At 44.6% G+C, this 19,773-nt stretch overlaps 1 protein-coding gene across 2 annotated transcripts in view; it reads left to right on the forward strand.

The window, feature by feature from the left end:
• Positions 1–19,773, forward strand: part of RASAL1 (RAS protein activator like 1) — a 658,663-nt gene that overhangs the window by 439,677 nt on the left and 199,213 nt on the right. The window lies entirely within an intron of this gene.

Here is a 19,773-nt window from a genome sequence, read left to right on the forward strand (position 1 = left end):
GTTTCATGGGTATGTCCTTGGGCGTCCATCACGGGGACATCCTGGATGTGCGTGCTGTGGGCAGGGTAGTACTTAGGGATGCTGAGCGGAGAGTCGGTGCATAGTACACGGAGAGCAGTGTTTCAGGTGCTGCTGACAAAGCTTGGATAATACAAAAATATCAAACAGTTCAGCTTTTAGGGCATTTGTTTCAGAGTGCAGTTATCTGCTATTCTTTTATGTGCAGTGCAGACATTTGATTTATTTGCGCTCTACATATTCTGGACAGGCCTGTCTCTGGCCCTGCTCCAAACAAAGGGCCTGCCACTTGCCGATGATGTCCTTTCTCGTAATCCAGTTGTTTACTCCTTGTTCACATCTGACCAGGAACGAACCTGTCCCGCGGCCAGGGCCGCACATTTACCCACGAGACCCAAAATGCAGAGTGCGGTAGAAAGCCACTGTATGGACGAAAACTCGGAGCCGAGTGCCACAGCTGTCCCGCCATGCATTTCTCTACTTTCCTATGAAAGATCCACCTTGTAGGTTGTAACCTTTGACCCAGGCGGCTACCCCGATGTAGGAAGCCACCTCTAAATTCTGGCTGGTTAGGTGAGACACCCTCATTACAAACCAGTTTAATCCCAAAAGATTAATCTCCATTGTCTGGTTCTGAAAATACTTCGAGATTGATGGCAGAATATCAGAAGTGGAGTAGAACGACTTTACTGTACCCCTAAAGGGGCTGTCTACAGACTGCTCGGGGCACAATCCAGGGTACCCTAATAATTTCCTCTACACTCAAGGGAGTGGTGGACTAATGCATCCAAACCAGAAATTCAACCTCAGAGTCACATTTTTCGATCACAGTGGGTCCACTCCGCCTTTCATCATTATGAGGTTGATACTATGAGTACCATTGAGTTGGTTCACAGTCAGTGTTTATTATTCAGTGCTAAGAGGCCCGCGAGGAGTGAACGCACGTTTTACAGAATAGTGATTAGACCTTAAGAGGTACTTACCGCTATAAGAGTATGCTTCATGGATATGATTATTTAGACAGTAAACAACAGGACTGAAATCACTTTATACCGAAAAGAGTCGGTAGTCTCCCCCCCCCCCCATGCTAAACGTTTCCATCAAAGTAATTAAAGGGTAGCAGAAGGAGTTACTGAACAGAAGACTATTTAAAACACACCATGGAAACAGAACAGACATTTGAAGGAAGGTCTTAATAAATAAAAAGGAAAAAGAAGAGTTACATTTATTGGACAGTAAAGAGGAAAAAGTAAGACTAATGATAACATGCTCAAAAGAAAGCAATGATATTAACACATCTTTTTTCAAACGTTGGAATATTGCTTAAAAGGGCCTTATTTAGAACTTGGAAAACAGTGCTCTGGTTCACTAGTGGGGTGAAGGTCGTAACTTCTGCCACCCAGGCAAAGCACAGTTCGTTGTATTTCAGAATTCCTGCCTGCCTGGTCGTGATGGCTCCTTTGACAACACTAAAAGTTTGTCAATCTGGTGCCATGTTTAAAGCCCAAGATCTGCAAACTTTTTTTGTTGAGGAAAAAGGAATGTGTTCTCTCTAAGCTAAAAGCCATTGGCTGTGACACACAGGGAACTTTCTTTCCTGCATGTAAGGGCCATTTAGCATTTTCCCTGCCTGGTTCTGCCATGCCTCGCTGAGAAAATGAGTGACAGCAGCACCACGCTCAATTGGGTGGGACAACCATCACTGTGACCCAGGTCCTGTGGCGGACAGAGCCAGCAGAAGCTCTTCAATGGTAAGCAAACATGTAAACAAAGTAAGGGGTCAAGCAGGTTTTCCTGGGCAGGAGAACCACAAGTTTAAGACATCCCTCTTGATCTGCCAAAACATTAATAAACCCAAGTCGTCAAAAGCCACTTTGTCATTGAAAAACAAATAGTTTTTTGGGGGGATACAAGAAATGCAAAGCCTGTAAAATGGGGTTGAACATGAAAGGTTGCCTAGATTAAAATGGAAAAACATTGCATATTCTGAGAAGGAGAACTTGTGAAAACAAATATTTGGTTTATGTACTAGAGTTTTCTTGCCAGTTCACAATTCCCAGTAGGTTGTACGACGGAACACCGACTTCCAAAACAACTAGTGCCTTAACAACGAGGTCGGAACACCGACCTCGTTGTTACTACTAATGATTTTACCACGAATGCCTTAACAACGATTTTCGTTGTAAAGGCATTCCTGATAAAAGCATTACTAATAGGCACCATTGACCCTACATCCCTCACCCCACCCCCCCAACCCCACCCCAAAACCTAAAACCCCCTGACCCCCCACCCCCTCCCCAAAACCAAAAACGCCCCAACCCCACCCCAAAACCTAAAACCCCCTGACCCCCACCCCCTCCCCAAAACCAAAAACTCCCCAACCCCGCCCCAAAACCTAACACCCCCTGACCCCCCACCCCCTCCCCAAAACCAAAAACGCCCCACCCCCCAACCCCGCCCCAAAACCTAAAACCCCTGACCCCCTCCCCAAAACCAAAAACGCCCCACCCCGCCCCAAAACCTAAAACCCCCTGATCCCCCACCCCCTCCCCAAAACCAAAAATGCCCCACCCCCCAACCCCGCCCCCAAATCTAAAACCCCCTGACCCCCCACCCCCTCCCCAAAACCAAAAACGCCCCACCCCCCCAACCCCAACCCCAAAACCTAAAACCCCCTGACCCCCACCCCCTCCCCCAAACCAAAAACACCCCAACCCCACCGCAAAACCTAAAACCCCCCACTTACCTTAGTCGACCCCTTGTCACCTGCGTCGTCCTCCTTTGCCAACTCCCTTCTTTGTACCTTAACCACGCATGTTCGTAGTTCAGAACATACGTAGTTAAGGCACAAAATAACGGAGTCGTGGTTAAAAAAAGCATTGTTGCGCTTTCATTAACCACGACTTTGTTAATAAAACGTCGTAATAAAGGATGTTTCCTTTCCCAGTATGATGTAAGCCTTTGAAAGTTACTTGAATTAGTTGTTTATTCTCCATAAAAAAAATGTGTCCGCTTACATTTTCTCCTGATGCATTTTGAGCAGTCAGGGTTCTTAATCATGTGTATTTTTAGCTCTTTACTTTTCCTGTATTACATGCCACTCAGGTAGTCGATGGCCCCTATGTTACACACTCTCACCCAGTGCCATCTGGCATTCGGAGTTTGATTCATTTGAACCTAGATTGTACATTCTGACATGGCAATTTAATGTTCTTTTCTAGTTTTGCTCCACAATGGGCTTTCACTTTATTTTCTTGACTTTCTAAATTGGTTCTATACCATTGTGATAAGTGGGGGAGCGAATTTGTTTCACCTTTCTTTTTGCTTAAAATTTCAGTTGAGCCTTCCTTGCCTCGCTATTTATGGCTTTTAATTTCCACAGTTCCATTTGATGTCATGGATTCAAGCATTGAATAAATCAATCTAAGTGGACATGCAATCTCTCTTCCACGTTCAAACCTGCTGGTTATACTGTTTCAAACCAGATAACATATTTAGCCACACATTTTCATAGTGTTCTGCCGTACTCTTCTCTTCTTTCACAAACAACTTGTGGACAGCTGTGGTTAATTTTGAGTACTTTCTGTAGTCGAATTGGTTACTTGGAGTTGCCTACCACATGATCTGCTGCCTATAACCCAGTTGGTGTGCATGATACCATGTGCCCCTTCAAGCCTTTAAAATTAGAGGGGCACTTTACCTACATGTATATTAGTAAATAGGGATATTCAATCCTTTCAAATGTCGCATGAAGATCTTTTAATTGGCCTTGTCATCATCCAAATGTTAAAACGTCCACAAACAATTCTTTATTTAACTTTACATTTTTTTTAAGTAGAATCCAGCAGCCAATGTGTAGCATTCCTGTCACGGAAATTCTTTATGGCAGTAACAAGTTAATAAAAATATTCTGTTTCTCCAATACAATTGAAATCAATATATGCCAACGATATGGAATCCGACGTAGTCCCAGGAAGAATATTTGTACATGTGTAAAAACACTTTCATGCAAATTTTCTACAACACAATACAACTTTGATCAATTACCAAACTCCTTTTGCTTAGGATTAAGACTTGAATTGATACAGTGGCTCAAGGATACATAACAATATATTCTATAATGCTACTTTAGATGTTATCCTCTTAGCACAGAGCTGCTCTTTCATTGTTTCTGTTATAACCATTCCGATTCTTGCATAGTCCATTATCCTATTTTCTTTATATTTCTACAGTACACATATTGTTATTTGCCCTTTTTGAAATAGTATAATGCCCAACCGTAATCACTATCCACAATTTCCCCATTCAATGTTATATACATTACACATCAGCCTGATGTCATACAATGCATTTAAAATATGTACCCAGACTACTCAGGTCCCATCCAAGAGTTCTCATTGCAAATGTGCATGGTTGTTCCACCATTCCTATGCTTGAGTTTGACTCCCTATATCTGACAACATCAGCCACAATGATTCTGAATCATGACTTCAGATTGGAATGTTATTCATTGGACATTCTCTCAGGAGAGGAAGGGGAAGAAACTTGAAGCACTAGTACAGTAACATGACCCCTCCCCTTTAAGAATTATTGGGTAAGTTCCTGTAACTCTCAGGTAGGCTAGTGTATCAAGAAGATGTCTAGTGAATTATTGTTCAAATCTTAGTTTGTGAAGCAGTTCATTTTTATTGTGTAATAAAAAAAAACTATTGAAGGGATTTACACCTAACCAAGCAATGCGGGTTACTTATACTACCTTCCTAAGATATTTAGGGCCTGATTTAGAACTCTGGGGACAGGTTACTCTGCCACAATAGTGACCGATAACCCATCCGATAACCCATCCTCCGAAATCTAAATCCCATTATGTCCTATGGGTTTTACATTTTGCTGGGAGGGATATTCATCACCGTTGTGATGGAGTAAGTCATCTGCTGAGTTCTAACTCAGACCCTTAGTGTTATTCTCTCCAGACATTTTTACTGTAGCAGAGTGCAAAAATTGCTATGGAAAATGTTTACAAGTTCCCCCTGTGAACATTCTTCTTGAGATTTTAAAGCTCAATCTGATATGCATGAATCATTTGCAAAACGTTTTCTGAATAAAAGAATTACACAGGACGTGACAAGAAGATAATGCTTAGTCCAGATTAACCCCTTTGCTTGGTTTGGTTAGCTCCATAGGTTTTGAGAACATCAATGAAGAAAAAATGCAAAAAGCATATACTGTGACCTTTTTCTTCATCAACAGGTTAACAAATTCAAATTTTGATTGTAAAGTTATTTTTGCTTTATTGAGGTCCTTTTCCTTTCAGCTACGAGTTTGAAAATTGCCAGTCCTGCTCCGTGAACAAGTAGTCATGGTTCACAAGTCCAACTATCAAACTAAGTATAAACAAACTTTGCATGACTAATAAGTCGGGTTAACCAATCAGCATGTCAAACGTTTATTCTAACAAGCATTAGCTTTGCCAAGCTACTTGCTTTGCCAATGTGTTTTGCTGTCTAGCTGGATGGGGGCAAAGCAGGGAGCATTTGGGAGTGGGAGAGGATTGAAGGAGAGCACAGGGAGAGAATAGAAATGGAGAGAGCAAGGAAAACACATGCCTTCCGATGAAGTGCTAAAGTAAAATAGAATATAGTTCCCTGAAATAAGCAGTGGAAGAATGCAACCCCTTCAGTCAAGAACACCATAAGACTGAAACACTCGTTGGTGGGACAAAGACAAAAATAGGGAGGAAAGCCATCAAATCAAAAGGATACAACCGATATAGACAACAAAGCCATCCAGTTATGAGAAAGGGGCTGACCCAAAGCCCACTCTAATTATATGTTATGTATTAGAAACAGTAGGACTGCCTTTACTCAAGACCTAAAAAGTGCTACAGGTAGGGGAAGGGCATGAGGGATGGTAAAAGTGATAGGATTTGTTGCTGAAAGGCTTCGGCCAGGTCCTTGCGCCTCCTCCATACCTTTCCACCCATACAATGGCAGCTGGGGCATTGCAAACAAATTAGCCCTCTAGGGCTGCAAATGACTTTGGGGTCTTTGGCCTGCTTGCTGGCCTCACCCAGGAGTGGAACTCCAGTTGTGACAGCCATTTCACCAGAGCTCCCCATCATTGTCCAAGAGCTGGGAGCAACGTATGCTTCACTCCTATTTGGATACGGTAGGATTGCTATAAATGACTGCTGTCCCCGCCTCCAGCCTCTGTGGCAATAACAATGCTGTAAGTGGTCTCTCCTCCATCGCAGAAGAAGACAACAAAAGAAGAAAATAAGCTGCCATGGAGGCATGCACTCTAAATGGGAGAAAATTAAAATGAAAATCTTTTCACAAACTTGTGCTCTCTGTGCAGCCTCAGATGATTAATACAACAAAACCAGCACACGTTCTGCTTTTATGGTCTTGCTTGACAGCGCAACTGTCTCCAGACAATTGTAAGAACCACCAGGAGAGGGGTTTTGACTCCACCCACATGTTGGGAGCTAGAAGTACATGTTTTGATTCGACAGAAGTTATGTGCTTCCATAAAAAAGGGCTTCCTCTCTACATAGCTGTGAGCATTTTGTGTATTTAGCCACCCGCCTGAGCTTGAACTTTAAGGGAGGCCCACATGCAGCTGAAATGCTATTAGTCTCTTAGATAACTAAGTAATTTACGTTTTTTCTCTCTAGTAGCAGCACAGATATGAGAGGGCGGCTGTCATTACCCTACCTGGATTTTTAGGTCTGGTTTAACATGCGTTCACAGCCATATTGGGATTGCCAATGCTTGTTTTCGTATGTGTATATGCAGACAGTAGAAATACAGCCTTCATTTTATGGGTATCCAGTGAAAGCTCATTTGTTATTGGGCAGTGGTCTTACGGCCATCCAAGTACAAATAGTGTCTGCGGGGATATGGAGTGCTCAGTAACCTTTATTACTTATAAAAACATATTGCATCAAAAGTGACAATCGATCATATCACTGTTTTTTTTTTTTTTTTTTTTTTTTTTTTTTTTAAATGTGTTTTTATTATTTATTATCACACAACAAAATTACACAAATGAAAGCTGTCAATAAGAATAACATTTGCAACAGGTTCGTTCATCACATCACCCTAGACGGCTTATGTACCATGACTGGGCTATGTTGTACTTCGCCCACTTCCGCGCCACTGCCAGAGAGAACGTGTTGCCACGGGCTGGAGCAGGGGGGGGAATAGTCCTGACTGGGCATCATATTAAAGCATCCTGTTGCATTGGAAAGAAAGAAAAAAAAAAAAAAAACAGAAAAGAGAAAAGAAAGAAAGAGAAAGAGGGGAAATACTGTGGGGGGGGATAAAGGCCGGGGGGGGCCCCCAAGACGGAGGAAGCGGGGGCAGAGGAGGAAAGGAAGGCACGCGCGCGAGCATTGGGTCATGCGTCCCTTTGTGTGCTGGTGTTATTGCTAGTTGGTTACCGCCTGTTAGGTTATACAATTTCATGTTGTCTCTCCCAGCTCCTGTCCGCCTTCCTCTATTTGACATTCTGATTCGAGCCTGATGAAGGGTGGTTGCGCGCTATCACTGGGGGGTTACAGCTATTTAGGACTATAAAATGCAGATTTTAATGTTCGTTGGGGGGATCGTTCAGGGCGGGCGTTCGTCATCTTTTCTTTCTATTATTGCTACGAAAGAGTTCCAGGTGTCAAGACCTTTGACCAGAACACCCTTTGTTGATAGGAGCTGAAGCGTGTCGGCTTCGGCCCTGGCCCAACGCCGCAGCTCCGATCGCCATTGTTCAATGCTCGGCGCGGCTGGTGCCTTCCAGTGCATGGCTATGAGGCGTCTGTACAACACCAGTGCCAGCGCTATGCATCTTAGGGTTTGTTTCCGTCTTTTAAGGCTTGGACCTACACCCAGCAAACACAGCTCCGGGGTGGGGGACATTTCAACAGCTGTCCAATCAACAAGCAGTACTATTATGTCTTCCCATACTTTCCGGATTGGGGGGCATTCCCAGGTCATGTGGTAAAAGGTGGCTTCGGGAGTGGCGCATCTAGGGCATGTTTGCTTTGAGTGGGGGAAAATACGGGTTATTCGATGAGGTGATAAATATGTTTGATGTAAATAATTAAACTGGGTATAACGAAAACGCGGGTTGCGTGATACTTCTTTTGTCATTGTCAACGCCTGATTCCAAGCGGGTTGTGGTAGAGGCTCTGCTAGCACTGCATCCCACTTGTTCTTTGATTGTACTTGTTTATCTTCAGCGCAAGAAGTTAAGATTATGTATGCTCTTGACACATTTATTGAATCTTCTATGCTACCTAGCAACTCATGCAATCTAGGGGAGATATTTGGTTCTGAGTTTTCATTGCCCCAGCAAAACCTTAGTGTCTGGCGTACAGCTCCATATGCTATAAAGCTTCCGCGCCCCAGTTCATATTTATCAATTAGTGTATTGAAAGTTAGGAGGCGTCCTTCACTATAGATGTCGCCGATGGTGCGTATTCCCTTTTCTGACCAACTGTTCAGGCCAACTCTAGCTGCTATGTTGGCTATTTTCGAGATGGCCAAAAATGGAAGCCTGGGGGAATATTGTGGTGTTTTATTGTTCATGATCACATGGTGGCCCCATATCCAGTGCGCAATTTTCAGTAGTATGTTGCGTGGGTGTTTGGGGGATTCGCGATTCATCAAGTATTGTATTAAGCCCCTGTTCCCCAAAGACGAGTGGATCATCTGTGATTCAGCTCCGTCTGGACGGCTTAGCCAGGATGAGATCCATTGTAACTGGGAAGCTGCGTAGTACATTTCGAATCTAGGCGCTCCCATTCCACCCATTGTTAGTGGGTGGTATAATTTTGTTAGTGCCACTCGGCGTCTGCCGTTGCCCCATATGAGATTTATTAATAGGCTATTCAGAGGTTTAAAGAAAGAGGCTGGGAGAGTCAGTGGGAGGGCCATGAAGAAGTACAACAATCGGGGCAGGATCACCATCTTCGCTATGGCTACTCTGCCCAATGGTGATAGAGGGAGTGAGCACCAGAAGGGCAGGGAGCCTCTAATGGATCGAATCGCCTGCCCCAAGTTGCCGTCCCTGAGATCTCGTGCGTCGTGATATATGTTTACACCCAAGTATTTGAAAGTGGTGTAACACCATTTCAGTTCGCCAGGGTTGGAGGATAATCTGTGTGCTTCAGGGACAGGACACATAGGGAATATGCACGACTTAGACCAATTTACCTTGAGTCCGGCCAACGTGCCAAACCTGTGCAGTAACTTCAGCACTTCAGGTAGGGATTTTTGGTGATCTCGTAAGAAAATAAGTGCATCGTCTGCATATAGCGACACTATACGGTGTGTGTGGTCGTCTCGGATGCCCCATGCAGGGGCTACCGCTCGTAGGTGAGCTGCTAAGGGTTCGATTGCGAGGGCGAATAAAAGCGGGGATAATGGGCAGCCCTGCCTGGTTCCTCTCTCTATTTTAAACGGTTGCGAAATCGTGTCGCCCGTTTTGACTCTTGCAGAAGGGTTAGTGTAGAGTACCTCTATCCATCTGATGAATGTTCGACCGAAGCCCATACGGCGCAACGTCTCCATCAAGAAGGGCCAACCCAGCGTGTCAAATGCTTTTTCTATGTCCAGTGATACTGCCACTTGAGCATAGTCATCCGTTCGTGAGTTCGCCATAAGGCGCAATAAGTTTCGGATATTGCTAAATGTGCTCCGGCCAGGTATAAATCCAGCCTGGTCGTGATGTATCAGGTCCGGCATACATGGGAGCAAACGGTTGGCTAGCAGTTTACCGAGTAGCTTACAGTCTGTGTTCAGTAGTGATAGTGGTCTATATGAACGTACATCCAATGGGTCTCTCCCCGGCTTAGGTAGCACTGCTATCAGCGCTTCACGGCATGTGTCTGGTAATTGTCCACGCTCTAGCGCCTCCGTCAGCATCTCTAGATATGGGGTTTGTGTTTGAGTCGGGAACATGCTATAGTATTCAATAGGCAGTCCATCGTTGCCTGGTGCTTTGCCATGCGGCAATTGTTTTAGGGCCTGCTGTATCTCATTGATATCAATTGGTCTTTCCAGGTCTGCAACCTGAGCGGTCGTTAGTTGTTTCAGCTCGATAACAGTAAAAAACTCGCTCAGTGATGTTTCGGGTGGGGGGACGGGAGCTTTGTATAGTGTGCTGTAATACTCCTTAAAGGCTAGGTTAATATCGGCCTGTGCATTTACTATTAGTCCTGTTTCTAATCGGATGGCTCCTATGGGGGATTTCCGGCCACCATTGTGTATGAGCCATGACAGTAATTTACCCGATCTGTCACCCTCTGCGTGGTTACGAGCTATGTAGTGTCGATGGTCAAACAGACCTAGTCGTCTATCAGCTTCGTACCATTGTGCGCGCTTTCCAGCTAGTTCTGTGTGTGTAATCTCGCCCCTGGCGAAGTCTTTCTCAAAAGAATGTACTTCCTTTTCTAAGTTACTAAGCTCACGTGCTAGTGTTTGACGCGCGCCGACTGTTGCTGAGATGCATGTTCCTCGTATGACTGCCTTATGTGCGTCCCATTCTGTTGATCTAGAGCCCGTTGTCCCCTTGTTTTGGATGAAGTAAGAGGATATGTGTATGGCTAATTCATCTCGGAAAGGGGGGTCTTGTAACAATCGGGTCTGGAGGCGCCAAGTTGGGATGCATGCGCGCGGGCTGCCCCATCTGAAATGAGCGATGAGAGGGGAGTGATCTGAGATTACCCTAGCGGTGTAATCAGCGCTAGTGATCTTGTGGGTGATGTCTTGGGAGATGAGGATAAGGTCTATGCGAGTGTGGAGGAGGTGTACTGGGGAGTAGTATGAGTATTCGCGATCATGGGGGTGTATATGCCTCCAGGTATCTATGAGACGGTGGTCTACCATCCATTGACGCAGCATCTGCGAATTTTTGATTGCTTGGGAGGCTGTTATGGGGGGGTGTGATCTATCCGTATCTATATGTGGAACGCAGTTCATATCCCCGCCCCAGATACATGTAGAGGATAGGTCGTTTGAGAAGTGTGAGATTGTTTTGTGTAGGAATTCACTTTGTCCGACGTTCGGGACGTACAGTCCGTTCAGTGTTACTGGTTCCCCATCTAAGTGGCCTGTTAAATGTATGTATCTGCCCTCTATGTCAAAAACGCCGCGCCGCACAGTGTACGGGACCCCCGGGGCTATCCATATCAAAACCCCTCTTGCGTATGATGAATTTCCCGACCCGTGGACCTGCCCGCCCCACTTTCTTTCCAACCAGGGAATATCTACAGGGGTAATGTGCGTTTCTTGGAGAATGGCTATATGAATATTGTGACGCTTTAGGTGCGCGTGTATCCTATTGCGCTTTCTTATGCCCGCCATACCCTTAACATTCCACGTCATTATATTATATGTTGGTTCCTTTTTTGTCATGTTAAGTTAGGTTGTTGCACACCTATTTTTTTGTACAGTTGGGTCGATCCCGTGACGCGTCCAGAGACTGCTGTTAGTCTAGTGCGCGCCGCCCACCCACGTCTCCCCTCCGCCACCAGCGCCCGCCCGCCAGCCCCCCCAGTCCTACAAAACAACATTATCAAAAGAGAATAATAAAAATGAGAGCAAAAGAAATAATAGGCAAAAGGATATTTCGGGTAAAGCCCGGAGATAAACATAATGGCACAACTGGTGCCTAAACTGCAAACTGCGAAGTTAAGTTCCATTCGGGAGTGACTTGGTTGTCGGAGAGCGTGGTTTTGGTATAGCCGGGCGGGAACCGACCCGTCTCCAGGATAATTTTGTCCCTGCTCGGTCCAAATTGTAAGTACAACCGCTTTGGTTACCCTGTTAGTCCCAGTCAAGGAAGCTAGCGGCCAGATCCCATCCCAAAGAAACCACCAAGCACCGCTCTAGGCCGCTTAAGGGCGGGAGGTCGCGTGTCCCAACGCCGGACTCATGTCTGTGGCGCAGTTCATATTCCCTCACGAGGTCTAGAGATCGTCCGCAACGCGCGGTGTAAGGTCAGGGCCGGCCAGTAGGAAGGAGGAGGATGCACTTGATTCCCCTCCTGGGGATCCGCTGTCTGTAGCATCTGTGTCACTTCGGGTTTTGGATTGTGGTCGAGTGAAGGAGCTAGTTTCCCTTAATATTTGAGCTTGCTCTGATTCCATTTGCGATTTCGTTGGGCGCAATGTGGTCTTGCTTTGTTTTTTTTTCCTCCTGGAGCTGGGTGTTATCCAGTCCTCAGTTGTTGTCTTTTCCGTTGGCGGGCTGATCAAACCTTTGGCGTGAATCCAAGTCCATGCATCCTCTGGGGTAGGGAATATGAGCGTTTTCTCATCTATGGTGATACGCAGGCGGGCTGGGAACATGAGAGAATAAGTTATATTATTTTGTCGCAAGATTTGTTTGATCTTTACAAAGGTTGCTCTTCTACGTTGTACTTCCAGCGTATAGTCCGGGTATGCAGATATGTTATTATTTTCCAAGCTGATTTGACTGGAAGATCTAAAGTGTTGAAGAACAGAATCTCTGTCTCTGTGGTTAAGAAATCTAGCTATCATGGGTCGGGGTGGCGCTCCAGGCCGAGGGGGTCTGCCCGGTATTCTGTGGGCTCTTTCTATCATTGGTGATTTTGTGGCATCCTGAGTTTTCATTATTTCTTTCAGCCAGTTTTCTAAGAAATCCTCGGCTTTGGGTAGTTCCAATCGTTCTGGGATGCCAATGAATCTGATATTGTTACGTCTTGAGCGCCCCTCTGCTTCTTCAGCTCGGCGTTGTAGCTGTGCCAACTCAGTTTCCATCTGTTTGAATTTGCTTTTCATGTCTTTCATTTCCGGGTGAACCGTTTCTAGCGACAGTTCAGCATTATGCACTCTGTCAGACAGTTTGCGGTGGTCAGCTCGGAGTAGGGAGACCTCCAGCACTGCGGCATCAATTTTCCCTTCTAGCGAAGTTTTGGTTTCCATAATTGCCTGCATAATTTTATCAAATTGCTGGGAGTGTGCGCGTAGCGTCTCGCTCAGTTGAAGTTGCGTTGCCTTTTGCATGTCCAGTTGGCCCATGGAGGGGGGGGTTTCTCCCTCCGCAGAAGTCCCTGTTTTGGAATGCTTAGGCTTGACCATTGTGACCACTATGCGACCGGGGAGAATTATGCCGTATGAAATCAGCTATGTGTACTGGTGGGGCGAAGCAGAGCCATGCACGTCAAAGTGGGTGATTTTAGCGTTATCAGTGGTCCAGGCGTGGTTGCTTATTTTCAGGGATATTAGGAGTTAGTATGTTAATTTGTTGACTGAGGCCCTCCTCGTTGCAAGGCAGAGAGCTGAATGCCACTGGCCTGGTACAGGTGCGTTGGGTTTTTCACTTATTTGCTTGTGGCTTGATACTTTGGTGACCCAACGTGGTTGTTTTATGTGCGTTTAATTTATTCTGTGCCAGCGCTTTTTCATTCTTTTTTTTTTTTTTTTTTTCTCTTTTTTATTTCTTTTTTTCCTTTATTCTGATTTTATTGGCTCCTCCTCTCTTTTTTATTTATGTATTTTTATTTTATTTTTTGTAAATTTTTTCCTTCTTCCTTTCTTTCCCACTCCTCCGCCTCTGCTTCCCACTGTTTTATCTTCTGTGCTGGGTGCTGGTGCTTGAGGGTCGTTGTCGCTGGCCCAGTGCCCTGCACGGGAGGAGAGGCCGAAGGTCCCCTCAGCCGGTCCGGTACACTCCACCAAAGGCACGCCGGGGCCCCCACTCCACCCGAGCACGCGTCCGCCGGCCGCCTCCACAGATCAAGGGCGGAGTGCCAGGGTGAGCCAGACGCCCGTTCCTGGCGCCGACACGTCCAAGGCCCGACCCCGCAAGGAAACACCGCCCAGTGCTCTCGCCGCAGCGTCACCGCACGACGCTGCTACCAGTTCTTGGTAGGGGGGCCACGTGGAGCTGTAGGGATGCTAAGCCATATCAGGGGGGGCTCGCTCACTGCCGCGCGCCCCCGTGTTTCTTGTTGCTCCGATGGAGCGCGGCCGAACCGGAAGCCGCGGCGTCCCCCAGGCCGCGCCCCAGCCAGCAGGCCCGCTCCCAGGGCCCACCGCAGTCCAGGCCCAACAGCCCTCGACCCCCCCGGCGATCCCACGGGGAAGCCGAACGGGGCGACCCGACCGCCGTGCCCACGTCTCGCCGGCCGCGGGAGGGCCGCCTCACCTCCCGATCCACAGCACCAGGCGCGTCTTGCTTCCTCGAATCCAGCAGTTGATCACGGGGCCATCCGCAGCTACTTCTGTGTCCTTGAGGGCTGCCCCCGGCACTGGGGGGGTAGCCTCAGCATTTTATGGCCGACCGGGAACCAGGGACCAGGATATTCGGCAAGAAGGAGGGCCGCGAGCGGAGCTCTTTTCTCAAGCGTCCGCTCCGGCCGCCATCTTGGCCACGCCCTATCGATCATATCACTGTTGACATTACTTATCACAATACCATTGAAATCCTGGTGACATCAGCGAAATGACAAGCGATTGCTCTTTTCCACGTCTGTTTGCTAACACCGTGATAGCGCCTGCGGGCGGTCCTTATCAAGAAGAGTAAAATAATCAAAACTCACAAAGTGCTTCGCATTCAAGGAAGCTTGGGCTCTGTTTGCCAGCCCCTCGGGGTTTATTTTGGCTTCTTTCCCAATCAAGTGTCAACTATCTTTAATGCACTTCCCCTACTAAATATAGAAAGACGTAAAAATTCACAGCGGCAAAAGAATAAAATGTAATTACATGCGAGATATTTGCTGGGAAACATCTCATGGTGGGGGTGCAACGAGGAGAGATGATGCGTCTTTAGACGTTATCAGCGCGCAACAAAAGAAATAGACAGGTCTGGAAGCGGCTGGGAAGCTCGCAGCCACTCTTCATGCATTAATTAGCTTTACCATCACTGCAGATGTCATGGTGGTGGCCAGCTTAATCGCCCTATCTGATTCCAAATGAGCAGACCCAGACAAGCGGAGACATCTGTGAAATTATCCCACACCGTAGTATTATTAAAAGCAAGAAAGGGAAGGCTGAGGCATGCTAAAATATCACCACTCGAGTCCCAAGTTGGCTCTTTAATGTGTTAAATAGAGATTCTAACCATAGGAAGGCATTTTATAAATTAAGGACCAGTGAAGTTAGGGAATGTAGGGACAAAATATGTGCAGAAAAACTGAGGATTTTAACTGAGGTGAAAGGCTGAAGGGAATCAGTAAACCTTCCATTGCTACATAAATGAGATGATAAAATTGACATCAGTTCACCACTCATCAGTAAAGATGGGCAGTGATGTAACATTGACGACTATTTGCATCGAGCCATCTCTATGAATGCTTTGTATTTGCTTTAGTCCACATGCCAAGGCACTGTGTCTCAAACAAGTAGGCAAGCATGAAATGCAAATTACAAGGGTAAGGAGATTTGAGAGGAAACAACGGAGAACGTGTCCAGAGGCTGAATGCATAAACCAACTGGAGGAAGGAAGCTTCAGCTTTGTGTAGGGCACTGAGTGATGTGTTAGCAAAACCACTGGTAGATACGCAAAGAATATCAGTTATTGCAATGCATGCTATTTACAACACAACCACTTGCCATAGATGTTTGCAACGTGTAGCGTTTACAATACATTCTGCTGTGAGAACTGACATATATATATATATATATATATATATATATATATATATATATACATGTTATAACATAAAGCTGGGCAAGTAATAGGGAGGATCTGTCCACCGTAAAGGTGCACCCCAAGATAATAGCTGCCCAGTATTATCAGAAGTATAAACAACAATTTCTAACAGGAGGAGAACCCCACAATAATTCTTCAAATTCAGTTTTTTTGAATACCAAATCTCAGATGTGTTATTCATATACAAAAATAGTATGGACAATATACATCCATCATCATGTTTTTGCCAGAACAAAGTATATTCAATTTGTTCAGAGCATAACTCATTCACAACCTAATCCAATATACAGACATCAATTAAAAATAAACATTGCAGCAGAATTATTCCATCACCATATAAAAACAGCAACCCCTTTCCTCTTAAGGTACAATTCACAGGTGAAAATAACCAGTAGTAGAGACTTCAACTCTGTTGAGTGGGCACAAACATAAAACACAAATAATGCCAGCCGTCACACGTTTCACGAATCCTGTCACTTCATTGGAGCTGAAATAAAAATAAAGCTAACAAAAAACGTTTTATAAGCAGAAGGATACCATATGAGACATGGTGGTATTACATTTGAGTCATGCACTATCCATTCGAAACTAGATATGCAGGTCAAGAAACTACAATTGAATTTAGACAATACATAAGAAAGTTCAACACATGTATCACACAAATCATAATCACATATCACAGAAAAATACATCCAATCCATAGTAGTAAAAATTCAACACATACATTTCCAATAGAGTCTATACTCTATAAACAGTTTTAATTGTTGCTCCCCCAAATTGAAATATAAAGGGGATCACTAAAAACATTCAGATTCATCCTACCTGTTTTACTAAATTGAAAGATGAACTCACCTAGCTACCACAATTCTGTATAGTTTCTCAATATATTGATTATACATTCTATCCATAATAGTGAGGTTGTGACACCCACTACGCATTGCTACAAGAAACAACCTAAAGAAAACCAGGTGAAAAAATAAATAAAGCCACACATGTTATTCTGCTATCCATGTCTTTCCACGTAGCAAACTGTCGCCTGGGTTAAATTTGCCAGTTAACCAATCAGAATTGACAAAACCTTCCTCCCATTCAGGGCTTCTAGACCGTCAACCTACTTCAGAACCAAATAGCAAACATAACTGAAACAAATATTTACAATTGCCAACGATAGGCCCACATCACTCCTTATGTTCCAAAATAAATATCTGATCACAATTTATTGGCTAAAGCTACAAACGTAAAGCCAACCAGCCAAAACTAAAATGGCAAAAAGGAAATAAAGAAAATTATCATACTGTTTGGTTCAGTCCTAAAAATACCTGCAAAGTGGAGGCTTGAACAGATAACCGTGAAAACAATAATTTTTTATCCAGAAGGAGGGTGGGAGCACAGTGCCTCACATCCCAGCATTCAATTAATTCAATTTGCCCCAATGCATTATGGTAAATGCAGTACAAGTTCACTCTTACTTCAGTGGTAGTCTGTGGTTTTTCACCCTTGTGGGTGCAGCTAGTGCTTTGTATCTTTAGACACGTGTTTCTGGATTTAACCTTTGATCAGTGAAGAGCAGCAGGCCTTTGCTGATGAACAGAATTCAATCTTTTGATCCACCTACTCTTGCATCTCCCGGGTCAAAACTGTCACCTCATCTTCTATCACTATACACCTGTTGAATTCCTACAAATCTAATGTTCGGAATTTCACGACTCTCATGATTTTTCCAAAAGTGATTCATAAACTGGTGTGCCCTGTCCCTGCTAAAAAGTGCTCCTAAACATTTTTTCCAATGTGATTTTAGTGTTCTTTTTGTAGAACCAACATAAATTTAATGGCATAAACAAACATTTTTTTATACACAATGAGTTGAAGTGCAATTCATAAGAGATAATATTCCATGTGCTTTATTAGTAGTCATGTCAGCAAATTCAACACATTTGTCCATTGCATGCATGCAGCAAGTACAAGACGGCATTTATAAAAGGCCTTTGAAAGACTGGGCAGCCAGGCTTTATCTGGTGGTTGTTTGTTGTAGCTGATAGCGTCTTTTGTAGTGGGTTTGTTCTCCTCAATGTAATCTGTGGTCTGTCTGTTAACAGTTTTATTGAACCAATATCAAGTTTCAAAAGATTCTTGTGTTTCATCAGGATATGCATTACTAATCTACTCTCCATTGAAAAAGTTGTTATAAATCCTATGCATTGGTTGGTCCTGATTAGTATTGTTGCAGGTCTAGCAGGGAACTAGAGGGGTGATCAGTCACAGGTCTGGCTGCGTGAGACTGGGACAAGACTGTATACCTGGTTTGTGTGTGGTCTCTGAAGGGAATACAAACAAGAGAGTACCAGAAGACTGGAAGGGAAGCAGAAAAGAAGCAGAGGACTGAAGCAGTTCAGAACTGGCTGTGAATAGGGCACTGGAAGTCTGCAGGAAAAACACAAGTACACAAACAGGAATATAAATCAGGGAAACAATAGACAAACTATCATAAATAATAAATAAATGATAGTTTGTTTGCTCCTCGGAAATGATCTCCCTGTGAAGTGAAACGATTTATTCCAAAGCAAGGAGTAATTTAATCACAGAGAGTTTTGGGAGATACCCTGCAGATCCTGTGGATAAGGTGTACAGAGTGGTTCTCTGTGCCAAAGGCACAAGCATTGGAATCTAACTGACACCATTGGAAGCAATGAACATCAAGATAACAATGCAAGACAGAACAACGGGGAACAGAACAAGGAACACCAAAGCAGAAACTGGGCTCAGGCAAAGCAGGACTAGATTCAGAGCTGGGAGCAGGCCTGAAATTCTGAGGACAATGCTAGGAAAGCTCTGCAGTCAAAGTAGGTAAGAAGGAAATATGCAGACAAACAGGAACACAGAATACAATACAGGGAGTCTGCATATAAAAGGGCATATCAAGAGGAGTGCATACATGAGACTATGAATTATGGCTAACACTGTAACAGAGATGTAGGAAAATGAGGAACAGAAACAGGACACTATGAACTATGGCTAGCATAGGAACAAAGAAGCAGGAAAACAATCGACAGAAACAGACACTACAAATAGCCAAAAACAAAACAATGGGTTCAGAGAAAAAGTGAAACATAATCAAATAACAAGCCTGTAGTAACAGCAGCAGGAAAACGGAGCAGAAGGAGACACAACAGGAGTCAATTGCAATCCTGTACACTCTGTGCTCGCAAGGCTGAAATAGCTGGAGGCTCAGGGGAGGTGCACAGGTAAAGAGAGAGAGACAGATGCAAGGCATTAATGAGATATAGGAATTCAGGGAACCACCAATTAAGGGAAGGCTGAACTGAGGCTTGTAGGAAGGAAGACCAAGGAAACCAGGAGACACTAGATAGGGAATAGGAAAACCTGTAATGGAGTGTCGATCCGAGCAAATGAGGAATGGGGTCCAGAATACAAACATTAAGTGTTCAAAATGATGGTAGGACCCATGAACAAATGTAGCAAACAAGAATCCACAACTAGGATGTGATCTAGGAAAGGTCTGAAGACAGGAAACTACAAGTACCACGGTGCGCCCGGACGATAGACTGGAAGCCGGGACTGGAGTACAAAGTGTAACTGGCAAGGCCAGGTGTAGAAGTGCATAACCTCATATTTGTAAAGGCAGGGGACAAGTGGACCATAGTGAGGGCCACTTAGTGGCAGGATGGCAGAATCCTGACAAGTATCTGATTTATTTTTTGCACCTTAAAGGTTTGAGCGGTCAAACCTATCTGCCTTAGTTTTAGCCTTCAATAGAATAGCCTCTGTCTTGAATTTCTGCAATGCATCCATGTTTTCCACAACAGAGACTTCATTTTGACTATAGTTTCTCTTGATTCTTAATACTTACCTATAATGAATGTTCATAACCTGATGGCATGAGTGGCATGACTTAGCAAGAAGAATGGTATTGTATGCTGCAGTTTTCCCCATATACTCTACTTTGTAATCAGCAGCACAATATTAGTTGTACTGAACTCCAGTGTCAGCTTGATATTAAATTCATTTCTATTAAAAATTGTCACACTCAGCCTCTTCATTAGAAATTCAGTTCCACATC

This window comes from Pleurodeles waltl, chromosome 11 (assembly GCF_031143425.1).
Source record: "Pleurodeles waltl isolate 20211129_DDA chromosome 11, aPleWal1.hap1.20221129, whole genome shotgun sequence".
Taxonomy (NCBI): domain Eukaryota; kingdom Metazoa; phylum Chordata; class Amphibia; order Caudata; family Salamandridae; genus Pleurodeles; species Pleurodeles waltl.